At 37.7% G+C, this 19,392-nt stretch overlaps 1 pseudogene; it reads left to right on the plus strand.

Annotated features, from left to right (window-relative positions):
* Positions 1-10,615: 10,615 nt before the first annotated feature.
* On the plus strand, positions 10,616-13,557 carry LOC111168211 (matrin-3-like; annotated as a pseudogene).
* The last annotated feature ends 5,835 nt before the right edge of the window (positions 13,558-19,392 follow it).

The raw sequence follows: 19,392 nt of genomic DNA on the forward strand, positions 1-19,392 counted from the left end.
GAATCACCCCAAATTGAGGAGGTGGCCTCTGAGAGCAAGATTTATGATTTTTCCCCCTTTATCTCTTTTTGTGAAGGTGTATGTGTATGCTTCTGTGTAAGATTTTCTCTGTATAGCTTTGCTTCCAACATTTGTCCTAAGGTTCTATCCGTCCCTTTTTTTTTTTTTCTAAATATTTTTTAATTCAATAACTATATTATACTTTTATTTTTACTGTATCTTCTTTCTTTCTGTCTTTTTTCCTTCTTTCCCTCCTTCCTTCCTCCCTCCCTCCCTCCCTCCTGTCTTTCCTTCTTTGCTTCTTTCTTCCTTCCTTCCTTTCCTCCTTTCCTTCTTTCTTTCCTCATACTTCTACTAATTCTCTCTACTTTTTCTCCCTTTTATTCTGGGCCGTGTGGATGAAAGGCTCTTGGTGCTTCAGCCAGGAGTCAGGGCTCTGCCTCTGAGGTAGGAGAGCCAACTTCAGGACACTGGTCAACAAGAGACCTCCCAGCTCCACATAATATTAAACGGCGGAAATCTCCCAGTGACCTCCATCTTAACACCAGCACCCAGCTTCACTCAACGACCAGCAATCCACAGTGCTAGACAACCTATGCCAAACAACTAGCAAAACAGGAACACAACCCCACCCATTAGCAGAGAGGCTGCCTAAAATCATAATAAGGCCACAGACACCCCAAAACACACCACCAGACGTGAACCTGCCCACTAAAGAGACAAGATCCAGCCTCATCCACCACAACACAGGCACTAGTCCCCTCCACCAGGAAGCCTACACAACCCACTGAAACAACCTTAGCCACTGGAGACAGACATCAAAAACAACGGGAACTACGAACGTGCAGCCTGCAAAAAGGAGACCCCAAACACAGTAAGATAAGCAAAATGAGAAGACAGAAAAACACACAGCAGATGAAGGAGCAAGATAAAAATGCACCAGACCTAACAAATGAAGAGGAAATAGGCAGTCTACCTGAAAAAGAATTCAGAATAATGATAGTAAGGATGATCCGAAATCTTGGAAGTAGAATGGATAAAATGCAAGAAACAGTTAACAAGGACCTAGAAGAAATAAAGATGAAACAAGCAACGATGAACAACGAAATAAATGAAATTAAAAGTACTCTAGATGGGATCAATAACAGAATAACTGAGGCAGAAGAACGGATAAGTGACCTGGAAGATAAAATAGTGGAAATAACTACTGCAGAGCAGAATAAAGAAAAAAGAATGAAAAGAACTGAGGACAGTCTCAGAGACCTCTGGGACAACATTAAACGCACCAACATTCGAATTATAGGGGTTCCAGAAGAAGAAGAGAAAAAGAAAGGGACTGAGAAAATATTTGAAGAGATTATAGTTGAAAACTTCCCTAATATGGGAAAGGAAATAGTTAATCAAGTCCAGGAAGCACAGAGAGTTCCATACAGGATAAATACAAGGAGAAATACGCCAAGACACATATTAATCAAACTATCAAAAATTAAATACAAAGAAAGCATATTAAAAGCAGCAAGGGAAAAACAACAAATAACACACAAGGGAATCCCCATAAGGTTAACAGCTGATCTCTCAGCAGAAACCCTACAAGCCAGAAGGGAGTGGCAGGACATACTGAAAGTGATGAAGGAGAAAAACCTGCAACCAAGACTACTCTACCCAGCAAGGATCTCATTCAGATTTGATGGAGAAATTAAAACCTTTACAGACAAGCAAAAGCTGAGAGAGTTCAGCACCACCAAACCAGCTTTACAACAAATGCTAAAGGAACTTCTCTAGACAAGGAACACAAGAGAAGGAAAAGACCTATAATAACGAACCCAAAACAATATAGAAAATGGGAATAGGAACATACATATCGATAATTACCTTAAATGTAAATGGACTAAATGCTCCCACCAAAAGACACAGATTGGCTGAATGGATACAAAAACAAGACCCTTATATATGCTGTCTAGAAGAGACCCACTTCGGACCTAGAGACACATACAGACTGAAAATAAAGGGATGGAAAAAGATATTCCATGCAAATGGAAACCAAAAGAAAGCTGGAATAGCAATTCTCATATCAGACAAAATAGACTTTAAAATAAGGACTATTACAAGAGACAAAGAAGGACACTACATAATGATCAAGAGATCGATCCAAGAAGAAGATATAACAATTGTAAATATTTATGCACCCAACATAGGAGCACCTCAATACATAAGGCAAATACTAACAGCCATAAAAGGGGAGATCGACAGTAACACATTCATAGTAGGGGACTTTAACACCCCACTTTCACCCATGGACAGATCATCCAAAATGAAAATAAATAAGGAAACACAAGCTTTAAATGATACATTAAACAAGATGGACTTAATTGATATTTATAGGACACTCCATCCAAAAACAACAGAATACACATTTTTCTCAAGTGCTCATGGAACATTCTCCAGGATAGATCATATCTTGGGTCACAAATCAAGCCTTGGTAAATTTAAGAAAATTGAAATTGTATCAAGTATCTTTTCTGACCACAACGCCATGAGACTAGATATCAATTACAGGAAGAGATCTGTAAAAAATACAAACACATGGAGGCTAAACAATACACTACTTAATAATGAAGTGATCACTGAAGAAATCAAAGAGGAAATAAAAAAATACCTAGAAACAAATGACAATGGAGACACGACGACCCAAAACCTATGGGATGCAGCAAAAGCAGTTCTAAGGGGGAAGTTTATAGCAATACAAGCCCACCTTAAGAAGCAGGAAACATCTCGAATAAACAACCTAACCTTGCACCTCAAGCAATTAGAGAAAGAAGAACAAAAAAACCCCAAAGCTAGCAGAAGGAAAGAAATCATAAAAATCAGATCAGAAATAAATGAAAAAGAAATGAAGGAAACGATAGCAAAGATCAATAAAACTAAAAGCTGGTTCTTTGAGAAGATAAACAAAATAGATAAACCACTAGCCAGACTCATCAAGAAAAAAAGGGAGAAGACTCAAATCAATAGAATTAGAAATGAAAAAGGAGAAGTAACAACTGACACTGCAGAAATAAAAAAAATCATGAGAGATTACTACAAGCAACTATATGCCAATAAAATGGACAATCTGGAAGAAATGGACAAATTCTTAGAAATGCACAACCTGCCAAGACTGAATCAGGAAGAAATAGAAAATATGAACAGACCAATCACAAGCACTGAAATTGAAACTGTGATTAAAAATCTTCCAACAAACAAAAGCCCAGGACCAGATGGCTTCACAGGTGAATTCTATCAAACGTTTAGAGAAGAGCTAACACCTATCCTTCTCAAACTCTTCCAAAATATAGCAGAGGGAGGAACACTCCCAAATTCCTTCTACGAGGCCACCATCACCTTGATACCAAAACCAGACAAGGATATCACAAAGAAAGAAAACTACAGGCCAATATCACTGATGACCATAGATGCAAAAATCCTCAACAAAATACTAGCAAACAGAATCCAACAGCACATTAAAAGGATCATACACCATGATCAAGTGGGGTTGATTCCAGGAATGCAAGGATTCTTCAATATACGCAAATCTATCAATGTGATAAACCATATTAACAAATTGAAGGAGAAAAACCATATGATCATCTCAATAGATGCAGAGAAAGCTTTCGACAAAATTCAACACCCATTTATGATAAAAACCCTTCAGAAAGTAGGCATAGAGGGAACTTTCCTCAACATAATAAAGGCCATATATGACAAGCCCACAGCAAACATCATCCTCAATGGTGAAAAACTGAAAGCATTTCCACTAAGATCAGGAACAAGACAAGGTTGCCCACTCTCACCACTCTTATTCAACATAGTTTTGGAAGTTTTAGCCACAGCAATCAGAGAAGAAAAGGAAATAAAAGGAATCCAAATCAGAAAAGAAGAAGTAAAGCTGTCACTGTTTGCAGATGACATGATACTATACATAGAGAATCCTAAAGATACTACCAGAAAACTACTAGAGCTAATCAATGAATTTGGTAAAGTAGCAGGATACAAAGTTAATGCACAGAAATCTCTGGCATTCCTATATACTAATGATGAAAAATCTGAAAGTGAAATCAAGAAAACACTCCCATTTACCATTGCAACAAAAAGAATAAAATATCTAGGAGTAAACCTACCTAAGGAGACGAAAGACCTGTATGCAGAAAATTATAAGACACTGATGAAAGAAATTAAAGATGATACAAATAGATGGAGAGATATACCATGTTCTTGGATGGGAAGAATCAACATTGTGAAAATGACTCTACTACCCAAAGCAATCTACAGACTCAATGCAATCCCTATCAAACTACCACTGGCATTTTTCACAGAACTAGAACAAAAAATTTCGCAATTTGTATGGAAACACAAAAGACCCCGAATAGCCAAAGCAATCTTGAGAACAAGAAAAGGAGCTGGAGGAATCAGGCTCCCTGACTTCAGACTATACTACAAAGCTACAGTAATCAAGACAGTATGGTACTGGCACAAAAACAGAAAGATAGATCAATGGAACAGGATAGAAAGCCCAGAGATAAACCCATGCACATATGGACACCTTATCTTTGATAAAGGTGGCAGGAATGTACGGTGGAGAAAGGACAGCCTCTTCAATAAATGGTGCTGAGAAAACTGGACAGGTACATGTAAAAGTATGAGATTAGATCACTCCCTAACACCATACACAAAAATAAGCTCAAAATGGATTAAAGACCTAAATGTAAGGCCAGAAACTATCAAACTCTTAGAGGAAAACATAGGCAGAACGCTCTATGACATAAATCACAGCAAGATCCTTTCTGACCCACCTCCTAGAGTAATGGAAATAAAAACAAAAATAAACAAATGGGACCTAATGAAACTTCAAAGCTTTTGCACAGCAAAGGAAACCATAATCAAGACCAAAAGACAACCCTCAGAATGGGAGAAAATATTTGCAAATGAAGCAAATGACAAAGGATTAATCTCCAAAATTTACAAGCAGCTCATGCAGCTCAATAACAAAAAAACAAACAACCCAATCCAAAAATGGGCAGAAGACCTAAATAGACATTTCTCCAAAGAAGATATACAGAATGCCAACAAACACATGAAAGAATGCTCAACATCATTAATCATTAGAGAAATGCAAATCAAAACTACAATGAGATATCATCTCACACCAGTCAGAATGGCCATCATCAAAACATCTAGAAACAATAAATGCTGGAGAGGGTGTGGAGAAAAGGGAACACTCTTGCACTGCTGGTGGGAATGTGAATTGGTTCAGCCACTATGGAGAACAGTATGGAGGTTCCTTAAAAAACTACAAATAGAATTACCATATGACCCAGCAATCCCACTACTGGGCATATACCCTGAGAAAACCAAAATTCAAAAAGAGTCATGTACCAAAATGTTCATTGCAGCTCTATTTACAATAGCCCGGAGATGGAAACAACCTAAGCACCCATCATCGGATGAATGGATAAAGAAAATGTGGCACATATATACAATGGAATATTACTCAGCCTTAAAAAGAAATGAAATTGAGCTATTTTTAATGAGATGGATAGACCTAGAGTCTGTCATACAGAGTGAAGTAAGTCAGAAAGAAAAAGACAAATACCGTATGCTAACACATATATATGGAATTTAAGGGGAAAAAAAATGTCATGAAGAACCTAGGGGTAAGACAGGAATAAAGACGCAGACCTACTGGAGAACGGACTTGAGGATATGGGGAGGGGGAGGGGTGAGCTTTGACAGGGCGAGAGAGAGTCATGGACATATACACACTAACAAACGTAGTAAGGTAGATAGCTAGGGGGAAGCAGCCGCAAGGCACAGGGATATTAGCTCGGTGCTTTGTGACAGCCTGGAGGGTTGGGATAGGGAGAGTGGGAGGGAGGGAGACGCAAGAGGGAAGACATATGGGAACATATGTATATGTATAACTGATTCACTTTGTTATAAAGCAGAAACTAACACACCATTGTAAAGCAATTATACCCCAATAAAGATGTTTAAAAAAAAAAAAAAATGGGCAGAGGAACTGAATAGATATTTTCCCAGCGAAGACATACAGTGGCCAACAGATACATGAAACGGTGATCAACATCATTGATCATTATGTAAATGCAAATCAGAACCACAATGAGATATTATCTCATACCTATTAAAATGGCAATCATCAGAAAGACAAGAGATAACAAGTGTTGGTGAAGTTGTGGAGAAAAGGGAACCCACGTGCACTGCTGATGGCAATGTAAATTGGTTCATCCACTATAGAAAACAGTATGGAGAGTCCTCAGAAAATCAAAAATAGAACTACCATATGATTCATCAATCCCACTTCTGTGTATTATCCAAAGGAATTGAAAGATTCTTTTTTAAAAAATCTTTATTTATTTATTTATTTTTGGCTGCATCGGGTCTTAGTTGCAGCATGCAGGGTCTTTCGTTGCAGTGTGCAGGCTTCTCTCTAGTTGTGGAGGGCAGGCTCAGTAATTGCGGTGTGCGGGCTCAGTAGTTGCAGCACACAGGTTTAGTTGTCCCACAGCAAGTGAGATCTTAGTTCCCCCAAACATCCCCTGCATTGGATGGTGGATTCTTAACCACTGGACCACCAGGGAAGTCCCAAAAGATTCTTAGAGAGCTCTACACTCTTATGCTCATTGCAGCATTATTCACCATAACCAAGATATGGAAACAACCTAAAAGTGTCTGTCAACAGATGAATGGATAAGGAAGATGTGGTGTATATATACAATGGAATATTATTGAGCCATGAGGAAAGATGAAATCCTGCCATTTGCAACAATGTGGATGAACCCTTAGGGCATTATGCTAAGTGAAGTAAGTCAGACATAGAAAGATAAATACTGTATGATATCACTTATATGTGGAATCTAAAAAACCTGAACTCAGAAATAGTAGAGAGATGGTTATCAGATGCTGGGAGATAGGGAAAATGGGGAGATGTGGACAAAGGGTACAAAGTTCAGCATGGTGATTATAGTTAACAATACTGTATTATATAGTTGAACGTTTCTAAGAGAGTAATGTCACAACAAAAAAAGACATGGTAATTATGTGATGTGATGGAGGTGTTAGCTAGCATTATGGTAGCAGTCATTTTTCAATAAATAAGTGTATTAAATGAACACCTTAAACTTAAACAATGTTATATGCCAATTATATCTGAATAAGTCTGGGATGGCGGAGGGAGAATGGCAATCCTAAAGAGCAACCAAATTGTAATCGAAGGCAAAGTGGTACTGAAATGATTTCTACAAAATAAAATTAGAAATGAGAAATTAACTGAAGTGTTTGATCACATTGACATATCTTGCTTGCAATGATCTTGGAGAGTTTGGAGAAAATTAGTGGTAAGAATATAGAAAAAAAAACCCAACAACAACACAACCACAGCCACAATAATAACAACAAATAAGGCAACCATTGACTCCTGGAGAAACAAAGCATTGTACAGAAAAATAATTATAATCATAGCATACTATCTGGCTTGCTATTGAACAGTATTTTCACGTCACAAATACAGACATAATGGATACAAATTTTACCAAAAATTGTGATATAGCTATACAAGCAGATGAACTAGCGAGTATAAATATATTATTATAGAGCTACGTCCTTGTTTTCCATATTATGAAGTCAATATATGCTTTAAGTTGAAAAAAAAAGGATGGCAATATATTGTATTTAAAATATGGATGTAGGGCTTCCCTGGTGGTGCAGTGGTTACGAATACGCCTTGGACTTCTCTGGTGGTGCAGTGGTTAAGAATCCACCTGCCAATGCAAGGGACATGGGTTTGAGCACTGGTCTGGGAAAACCCAACATGCTGTGGAGCAACTAAGCCCGTGCGCCACAACTACTGAGCCTGCACTCTGGAGCCCGCAAGCCACAACTACTGAAGCCCGCGTGCCACAACTACTGAAGCCCGCTCACCTAGAGCCCGTACTCCGCAACAAGAGAAGCCCGTGCACCGCAACAAAGAGTAGCCCCCGCTCGCTGCAACTAGAGAAAGCCCACACGCAGCAAGGAAGACCCAACACAGCCAAAAATAAATACATAAATTTAAAATAAAATAAAATAAAATATGGATGTAAATAAGAGAAAAAAAATTAAGTATTGAAATTGCTTACCTCTCAAGGAAATCACGTATTGAGGTTTGAGAGAGTTAGGGCTGAGCATTAGAGCTTATTGATTAGAAGCTCTGTACTATTTGCTCTTTTAAACTGTATAGATGTATTACTTTTAAAAATAAAAATTATATTAAGAATGTACATTTTTAATTGTAAAATGACTACATGTAAGGATATAAAAAGATCACATGTAAAATACAGGTCTGTAGGACCAGAATCTACAACATGTTTATCTAAGATGAAATTCTCAGAGCACTTTCAGTGAAATTCAACGCCAAATTAAAGTTCAGAATTTCTCCTACCAAAACCATATTTACTATCTCTACTTTTGTGATAATCATGCTCTCACTTTTCTTTTTTTTTTAACTTATGTATTTAATTTTATTTTTGGTTGTGTTGGGTCTTTGCTGCTGCGTGTGGGCTTTCTCTAGTTGCGGCAAGCGGGAGCTACTCTTCTTTGTGGTGCGCAGGCTTCTCATTGTGGTGGCTTCTCGTTGCGGAGCACAGGCTCTAGGCGTGTGGGCTTCAGTAGTTGTGGTGCACGGGCTCTAGAGCGCAGGCTCAGTAGCTGTGGCGCACGGGCTCAGTTGCTCCATGGCATGTGGGATCTTCCCGGACCAGGGCTTGAACCCGTGTCCCCTGCATTGGCAGGCAGATTCTTAACCACTGCGTCACCAGGGAAGTTCACCCTCACTTTTCTTTACCTTTGTACCATCAAAGGTTTTATCCCTAACCTACAGGTTAAGTGTTGCCTGTTTTTGACTGTATCTAAATGAACCCTACTGCATATAGTATGCTATAACTTGCTCCATTTTCTAATACACATATTTGTGAGGTTGACCCAAGAAAGTGTGTTGCTGCCAATAATTTTTTTCCACTGTATTCTATTTGCTTTTGCCTATACCACATTTTTGTTCAAACTACTCTTGACATTTGAGTTGTTTCCGTTATTTTTGCCGTTACAAACAAAACTATCAAATCATATAGAATTGCATTTGCTTTATGCAAATTAATTTTGTATCCAGCAACTTTACTAAAATCTCAATTCTAGGAATTTATCTCTCAATTTTTTTCTATGTCTATTTATAAAATCCACAAATAATGGCATCTTTGCTTTTTTCCAATCCACATCTCCTTTATTTATTTTTCTTTATTACTAATACTGGACCTCTTGTACATATTGAGCCTGCCAATCAGATTGTGGTTCAAATTCTCAGTTACAGCTTTTTACCCTTCTCAGCACAGAACTTATGTTCAAGAAAGTTGATTTTCCTTGTTATCTTCTGGGGTATGAGGTAGGGAGGGCAGGTTTAATCCTGGCTCACCATTATACATTTGGCCATTTGATGTCCTAGTTTTATAGGGGAGACGTGTCTTCCTATTAGACTCCTTCTCTTGAACAAGTCTTGGGCTTTGTTTCCTGTTGCCATATCCTGTGGGGCCATGGAGAAACATGGTTAGGGAATAAGCCAGTTCCATTTCTCAATTTACCTGTCTGAGCTCTTGACTTAACTTAGATAAGACCTGAAATTTTCTTACCTTATTATTAGTTCACTGATGCATTTAAGGAAATTTTATTAAATATATTTTATGAGAACTGTTTAGTTGTTTTTATTGGCAAGTCAGTCCGGGCACCCAGCCTGCCATGTTAGCAGAAAAAAAGCAGATGAGTTGAAGAATTATGAAAACAAACTAGGCTGCTGATTCTTCAGACAGGATGCAAGAACTAGTTTAAGTGTACCCTTTGAAGTAAGGCCAGTTTTCTAAACAATTTTTAAATCCTTTCTCAAAAAGTAATGACAATGCCAAGACTTTTTTCCTTTTCCAGTAAAAGCCGTATACTACATTTCCGACAGTAGGTAAAAATATCCAAAGGGTGCATTCATTGCACCCTGATGTCATTTCTCTTGGTGAAAACACTATTACGTTTTTTTCCAGAAAAACTATCTCCGTGCCAACACATATTATGCCAATCAGTTACACATCAAGTTTTGAACTCCAAACACCTACACAAAGTTCTTCATGATTGGCTGTCACTTCTCAGAAATAACACAGTAATGTTCCAGCGTTCCTGAGAGATCATAGTATTCTTTTACAGTCCGTTTGATGTATGTTTCCAAAATGCCAGACAGAAACCCATAATGCCTTCAGAATTTGTGCCAAGTACACATAGCTGAGATTACTCAGATAAAGTCATATTAATCTTAAAGACATTTGCTATTTTTTTAGAATGACAAAAGGGCATTCATAAAATTTTATGTCTAACTTACTTTGTTTATTCTATGGATGTGACCCTTAATTGTTTGTTTTGCTATTTAATTCAATGTTTGCTGAACAAAATGACAGGCATTTTGAGTCCCACTTTCCTGCATCCAGCATAACTGAGGTTATCAGACTGGACTCGCATATTCAGAAGAGGAAAACAGTCACTAAAATAAGGAGGCAAGAACTCCTTTTTTGTATCCATAACGTCTGGCAGTACCCCTGGCATGTGGGAGAAGCTAAATATTTATGAAAGGAATAATAATGTTGAGGGATATTAAATAGAATTCCCCACTTGTGCCAGGAAGAAAATGACAGAGAAAGAAGACAGGCTCTGGGGTTCGATAGATCTGGGCTTGTATTTCAGCAACATCAGTCATTAACTTGCTGGCACTAACAAGTGAACATCAGTTTCCTAATCTGTAAGGAAGGGTATAATGCCTAGTTCACAGGGCCGTGAATTGTGGGGATTAAGTGAGATGGCACATTAGCAACTGGCATAGTTCCTGGCACAAAGTTGTTATTCAGTAAGTTATTTCCCACTTTTTCAAATACTGTTTAAAAATTATCGCGAGAGAACAACGACCACCGCTGAGAGTGCGAGCGACGTGTGCGCGCTGAGTAGGGGGAGGGGCCTGGCCCGTGCTGAAATGGGACTGAGAGTTGTCTGCTGGTTCTCAGCTTGAAGAAGATTCTACAGTCATTATTGATCCTTTTTCTTGGCGTTACCATTTTTTGAAGCAAAGTTAACCTAGTTTTCTAGTTTGAGCTTTCTTTTTAGCCATCTTTTTTTTTTTAAAAAAATTTAATCTATAAACTAGACAAGAGATAGTTCTACAATGTCCAAGTCATTCCAGCAGTCATCTCTTGGTAGCGACTCGCAGGGCCGTGGGCGTGGCCTGTCTGCAGCAGGAATAGGCCTTCTTGCTGCTGCTACCCAGTCTTTAAGTATGCCAGCATCTCTTGGAAGGATGAACCAGGGTACTGCACACCTTGCTACTTTGACAAATCTTGGAATGAGTTCTTCATTGAATCAACAAGGAGCCCATAGTGCACTGTCTTCTGCTAGTACTTCTTCCCATAATTTGATTTCTGTATTTAACATTGGAAGTAGAGGTCCCCTCCCTTTGTCTTCTCAGCACCGTGGAGGTGCATACCAGACCAGTAACATTTTGGCCAGCTTTGGTCTGTCTGCTAGAGACTTAGATGAACTGAGTCGTTATCCAGAGGACAAGATTACTCCTGAGAACTTGCCCCCAATCCTTCTACAACTTGAAAGGAGGAGAACTGAAGAAGGCCCTACATTGAGTTATGGTAGAGATGGCAGATCTGCTACATGGGAGCCACCACACAGAGTACCTAGGGACGATTGGAAAGAAAAGAAGCACTTTAGAAGAGATAGGTTTTTTTTGGTTTTGGGGGGGTTTTTTTGGCTGTGTTGGGTCCTCTTTGCAGTGCACAGGCTTCTCATTGCGGTGGCTTCTCTTATTGCGGAGCATGGCGGGCAGGCTTCAGTAGTTGTGACGCACGGGCTTAGTTGCTCCGCAGCATGTGGGATCTTCCCAGACCAGGGATCGAACCTGTGTCCCCTGCATTGGCAGGCGGTTTCTTAACCACTGCGCCACCAGGGAAGCCCAAGAAGAGATAGTTTTGATGATCATGGTCCTGGTTTCAACCCAGTGCTTGGTTATGACCGTGGAAGTCGTTTGCAAGAATCTGGTTATTATGACAGAATGGATTATGAAGATGACAGATTAAGAGATGGAGAAAGATGTAGGGATGATTCTTTTTTTGGTGAGACCTCATGTAACTATCATAAATTTGACAGTGAGTATGAGAGAATGGGACATGGTCCTGGCCCCTTACAAGAGAGATCTCTCTTTCAGAAAAAGAGGGGTGATCCTCCAAGTAGCAATATAGAAGACTTCCATGGACTCTTACCAAAGGGTTATCCCCATCTGTGCTCTATATGTGATTTGCCAGTTCATTCTAATAAGGAGTGGAGTCAACATATCAATGGAGCAAGTCACAGTTGTTGATGCCAGCTTCTTCTTGAAATCTACCCAGAATGGAACCCTAACAATGATATAGGACATACAATGGGTGATCCATTCATGTTGCAGCAATGTACAAACCCAGCACCAGGAATTCTGGGACCCCCACCTCCCTCATTTCATCTTGGGGGGCCAGCAGTTGGACCAAGAGGAAATCTGGGTGCTGGAAATGGAAACCTGCAAGGACCAAGACACATGCAGAGTGGGAACTAGCCGAGTTGTTCACATCATGGATGTCTGGCAAGGGAAAAGCTTGAGATATCAACTATTACAGCTGGTGGAACCATTTGGAATTATTCAAATCATCTGATTCTAAATAAAATTAATGAGGCATTTATTGAAATGGCAACCACAGAAGATGCTCAGGCTGCAGTGGATTATTATACAGCTATACCAGCATTAGTATTTGGCAAGGCAGTGAGAGTTAATTTATCCTAGAAGTATAAAAGAATAAAGGCCTTTATTGAGATGGAGACCAGAGAAGATGCAATGGCAATGGTTGACCACTGTTTGAAAAAGGCCCTTTGGTTTCAAGGGAGATATGTAAAAGTTGACCTGTCTGAAAAATACAAAACATTGGTACTTAGGACTCCCAACAGAGGCATTGACTTACTGAAAAAAGATAAATCCCGGAGAAGATCTTACTCTCCAGATGGCAAAGAATCTCCAATGATAAGGGATCCAAAACTGATGGTTCCCAGAAGACTGAAAGTACAACTGAAGGTAAAGAACAAGAAGAGAAGTCAGGTGAAGATGGTGAAAAAGATACAAAGGATGACCAGTCAGAACAAGAACCTAACATACTTCTTGAATCTGATTTGCTTGATCTACTTTGAGTGAGCTTTTGGTTTTCCAACTGTGGCCAATTGACAAAAATATTTTAAATCTTAGAAGCCTGAAACACTGCATCAGACCTTATTGTCACGCTGTAGTAAATTCTCCAAGGTAGTGCAGTCCTGTGAGGTTTCTTGGCAATCAGCCAACTGTAGCTCACCTTCCTTGACTCGATAATATTTATTGATTTGCTTATTTGAACAAATTATCTCTAAGATAAAGTCTACAGTAATATATTTACTTGTACAAAGAAAATCATATAAGCCCTGAAGGTTTTAATAGCAGTAAAATATGAAAGGTGGTCACTGAGTTTTGCTTCCTCAACCAATTTTTTTTTTAATCCAAGAAGTGATAGCAAGAAGGACATGAGAGTGGTATGAATAAAATTATAAACCTAGCACTTTTACAGTTTACAGATTACAAAGATAGTGATAGAATCCAAAATCTCTGTATTTTTAATATATGTAATAGGTGTCACATTGGCTTCCTGTGTAGTTTTGTCTGAATCATGTTTAGGCCTTACTTCGACTCTCGAGACATAGAATACAACAACAATGGTCATTGATACTCATCACCACTTCAATTGCTTGCAGTAGACATAAGGAAAAGACTAGCATAGCATTATAAGTATTTGCATTCAAGTAGCTACAAGCCATGGCATATGGAAAGAAAAAAGTGCTTTTAAGACACATAAAATACAGTGTTATCCACTTACTAACTAAAGAATCAAGAACCCCAAAAAGGCAGTTAAAAAAAAACAAACAAAAAACTCGGTTCAAATGTTAGAATAAAAGCATAAGGTAAAAGAAAATTTGTTCCCTCAAATTTAATCATTGTAAATGCAAACTTACACTGTTCTACCTAATGTCACATAATTAATTTATTCTATCAATACTTCATTATTTTTCTTAGCTTGACAGGTTGGGGAAGGATGTTATAATAATTCATAAAATCTTTGATAATGTCTCTACCTTGTCCAATAGTCAGTGATCTGGAAACATTATTTTCCAAGTTAGTAAACCAATAAAAAAAGCAGATTTTATATGTTCTTCTGTTGCTTGCTAATTAGCCTATGCCTACCAAAAATCTTGTCCTACTTTTTGATATCAAGACAGAGCTTCCTCAGGGCAAATTTGTTAGGGCTAGTGATTTCTTTTTCAGTAGCACTAGATAGACTTAAAGGAAGGAATAGAATCCCAGTGAAGAAGATACCCTGCCATCAGCTACTTCACATTTCAGAACAGAGCAGACGACCTCAGGGACCTGTGGGTAAACGGTAAATGACAACCAAGATTCTGCCCATTATTAATTCAGTATCTTGCTGTTTGGTTTTCGGCAGAAACAAAACACATAATTAGTCTTGGCAGTTGAGCACCACAGTTGCCTCTCACTATGTTGAACTCTTTGCTTCCCTTTTATTTATTTATTTATTTATTCATTTAGGCTACGCTGGGTCTTCATTGCGGCACGCAGGATCTTCGTTGCGGCATGCAGGATCTCTTTTTTTTTAGTTGCAGCATGCCTACTTCTTAGTTGAGGCATGTGAACTCTGAGTTGCGGCATGCATGCGAGATCTAGTTCCCTGACCAGGGATCAAACCCAGGCCACCTGATTGGGAGCACCCACAGGACCACCAGGCAAGTCCTTGCTTCCCTTTCCTTTAAGTATTACAGAAGAATAATTTCATATGGGTGTAAAAAGCAGCCAATAGAAGAGAAGCATAAAAATGCCTATTAAATTGTATCCTGTGTATTGTCACTCCTGTGGTAATGACCATAATTTATGACACAACTTTATATTCTGCATATATCTTCAGAAGCTACTGAACGTGACTAACAGTAATTAAGAATAGCCCTGTGGAATAAGTCTTAAAACATTATCTGACAACTTGGCTAAGGGTGACAGAATTTTCTCTAAATAGCCCAGATTTTATAATAGTACCTAAATGAGAACTTATCCTCTCATGCAGCAACAGTTTTGTTTTGCTTTTTTAATGTATTTATTTATTTTTGGCTGTGTTGGGTCTTCATTGCTGCGTGCAGGCTTTCTCTAGTTGCAGCGAGCAGGGGCTACTCTTCATTGTGGTGCACAGGCTTCTCATTGCTGTGGCTTGTCTTTGTTGCAGTGCACAGGCTCTAGGCACATGGGCTTCAGCAGGCTTAGTAGTTGTGGCTTGCAGGCTCTAGAGCGCAGGCTCAGTAGTTGTGCACGGGCTTAGTTGCTCCACGGCATGTGGGATCTTCCCGGACCAGGGCTCAAACCCGTGTCCCCTGCATTGGCAGGCGGATTCTTAACCACTGCACCACCAGGGAAGCCCATTGTTTTGTTTTCTGGGCTAACTTTTCTCATAGTTAAACATAAAGCACTACTTATACTCACTATGAAAAACTGTTAATATGTAGTTGTGGTGGAGACAATAAGTTATACAGGGAAGAACTGAATGATTTATTTTTTCCCAAAGGTCTAATCCTTAGATCTACTTTAAACTGTTGTCTAAGGCAAAAAGTGAAGACAAATAATGCATTTTGATACCTAGCTGGTAAGGCTTTGAATAAAAGTTTGATAATCTGCAGCAAAATAGTCAGATACTAGGCTGAGGTTCAGAAACTCTTGCTATTGATTGTGTTCATTTTTATTCTAGAGGACCAATGTATTTCAGAAAAATGCTTCCTTGTGGTAGAGAATAACAACATGCTCATAACTTTCTTCTAAATATTCAAAGGTATGCTCAGAGAAACCTGTATTTTTGACCCTTCAATAAGTTGTTTGTAAATATGAATCAAAAGAAGTGTCAGTCTCATGCCTAGGATAAAATCCCTAGCTTTTTTATATGAACAATATTTTCAACTATTGATTTATCTTCATTTAAACCTCAAACATTTTTCAAATGACTTCACAGTCTGTAACATAATATAATACCTCAAAACGTATTCCTAATCTAAAAACTCATTTTGGGATGTGTTTAGGCAATAATATAAAGCAATCAAACATTTTATCACTTGGTAATAACATTGTATCAAATTATCCACTCCTGATTATACTTTCTCATGATGAAATGAGGTATCAGAATAAGTTGTGTCAGAGAAACTGGAAAGTAAATAAGATTTACTGAACTGGGTACTAGTCAGCATTGCTATTCTGACCCTTCCTTTCTCTTTCACTTTCCAATAGACTGTTTCAAAGTAGCAGAAATTCTTTCTTACTGAATTTTTAAAAATCACCTGATTGATAAGGCATTAAGTTCTCCATTCTTTCATTTTTGTTTAAACAAAATAAGGAATAAAATGATCAGAGATTCAAAAAATGATACAAAGATTCAAAAAGGTAGCTCAACTAAATATTCTGATGAAACAGCATTTTAATATTATTTTTGTCAACTTTTGGAGATAAAGGACACTATCCAAAACACATGCTTAATTATACTTACCACTAATATGTAACTATTTTAAGGTGTAAAATATCATTATTTTTTGACTAGGATCAATTGATCTTCATTTTCTTTCTGAAAGTAGAGCTTAGTCTTACTAAGCCTGCCATATGTCTAAAGAAGCCACAGTTTGTAATTACAGTTATTTTTTCATATTTATTTTGCCAGTTGAATAGTAAGCATAATTGAGGACTGGATAATTAATATATATATAAGTGTATGTCTATATTAATTATCATTTATTCTGAGTTTTTCCTGTTTTACAACTCCATTTGCTACAGAAAAAAAAAATAATAAGATATTTTCATATCCTCTTTCTTTCCCTGCCCACTAAAAATATTTCTCTTTTGCCTGTTAAATTCCTGGGTCTTAGGCAGTCAGGTTACCAGGCAAGGGAAGAATTGAAAGGAGTCAGAGCCAGTTGGATTGCTTTAAATTGGAGATGACAAAGAGTTGCAAAAGAAAATTATGGAAAAGAAGAAAAAATAAAGGAATGGAGGGCAAGAAAGTTAAAGATCAATCCAGACTCGCTTTAGGGGATGTTTGAAGCATTGCGGATGAAAGTTTAGGTTGATCTTCTCTACCATGTGGGGCAGGACTCTAAAAGATAGGTAAAAAAGAGGATTCAAAGAACTTTGTGGTATGTTATGACTGAACCTCCTCTTTGGCGGTTTTTTAGGGGGGGATTACGTTGGTGAATTAAGTTGCTTTTTAAATTTTTAGGAATGTTGTATTTTGTTTTTCATTTGTGTGTTTGTTTTCCAATTACACACCGTGTTCAGGTTGATTTCAGAGTGAGAACAATAAGGTCAGCGTTATATGGACGACAACATAGATTATGGATTATTGTTCTATGAGGTGGCAGATAATTTATAATTTCAAAGAAAATTAGTCTTATTTTTCATTTTCTTCCAAGTTTTATTGTAAGCCCTAACATAATAATCCAGATGATTAAGAAACTGATATATTCAGTATCTTCTATTGGTTACAAGTACTGAATAGTTCACGCAAATTAAAACAGATTGTGGCATTGTAAGACCGCAATAACGCATAACTAACATTATTGAATACTTATTCCATGCCTGGCTTTATTCAAACCATCTCACACACATTAACTAATTTGATAAGCTCACTACAACTCCATGATGTAGAATTGCGTTTTTCCCTATTTTTCCAAAGAGGAAACTGAGGCAGGAAAAAGATAAACAACATGCTCAGGGCCACACAATACCAGCTGGTAGATAATGGTGCTATGTTCAAAACCATGTAGTCAGGTTTCAGAGCCTGCCTTCTTAACCTCTAGATTATACCATCTCTTTAATTAAGGCTTATATTTAATCTCTAAACAATAAAACATTATATTACTGGTACTTGCCCAAATAGAAAAACATATTAAGGCATTTAATAATTAATAACAAAACATATGAAAGGAGATCAATTTTCACAGTATGAATTTTAAAACAATCCTATTCTCAATAATACAAATAATATATTTGTACTGTATTTTGTTTATGTTCTACCCAATCCACCTACTCACCTTGCTTTCTGGCTAGAGCTGTCATTATTACAGCTACTGAGTATTGCACACATAAATCTTGCTGCAATTTATTTGAGAAAAAATAGAAAAGTCACTTTTTTCTACATTTTCTCTTAAGTGAGGAAAAACGTAGTGTGTCAGGGTGTTTCAGACTTATAAAGGGAAAATTTGGACAAGGGCATCTAAGAACATGTAATTTCTACTCACATATGCTACAAAACAATGGAGGCTGTCTGCAGAGGGTAATGATAAATAGATTGATGGAGAAATATATATTGTATACTGTAAATTATTTAATACATACCATATATATTTGGCAACACTAATAGATATGTCATATTGTTGAATCAGATTGATAATTATGTTATATACTGTAACTTATTTAATATATATGATATGTATTTGGCAAAACTAATAGATATAAATCCTATTGTTGAATCTGGTTGCTTCCTGAGAAAGTTTTATCAGATTTATCCATTGTTGCTCTAGGGACATAATAGGGCTGATGGGTGTGAACCCCAGGGACACAGACATATCCATTAAAATTCATGGTCACCTTAAAAAGTAACACATGGGAAATGGTCCCAGCAAGGCACTAAAAGGGTCAATCTATGAAGAAATCTATCCAATGATCACCATGTAACAATCGTGATGGGGTAGCTATGGAGCAACATTTCCTTCACCATCTCAATAAATAATTCTCCTGAGGATGACCTATACTGAGGCTTTAACAGCTGTAGTTGAATGAAAATTGCCACTTCCATAGGAAATTGCCTAGAAAACAAATTTCTCATAGAACAACAACCTAAGTCACTTCAAAATGTAGTACTTAAGGGGCTGTTTTGAGAATGGTGAGAACGTTACTAGCATTCTAAGAGGGTGTTCCCAGAATCACCTAGACGACTGATTTCTAAACCATCCTATTGTGTTTTTCCAAAGGACTCCCTAAATGTGGAATTTAAAACCCAAGGACTTTTCATTGTGTGGATGAGTTCATCCACACAGTTATTTAGTTGACTCTGAAAATATTTTGTAATTTTCTGTGTGTGTATGAGTGATCTTTTTAGTGCAAAGAGATGAATGTCTTACGGGAGACCCTCGGAGAAA

This window comes from Delphinapterus leucas, chromosome 12, assembly GCF_059928025.1.
Source record: "Delphinapterus leucas isolate spDelLeu-1000000601 "Yukka" chromosome 12, BTC_Dleu_Yukka2, whole genome shotgun sequence".
In the NCBI taxonomy this organism is placed as follows: Eukaryota; Metazoa; Chordata; class Mammalia; order Artiodactyla; family Monodontidae; genus Delphinapterus; species Delphinapterus leucas.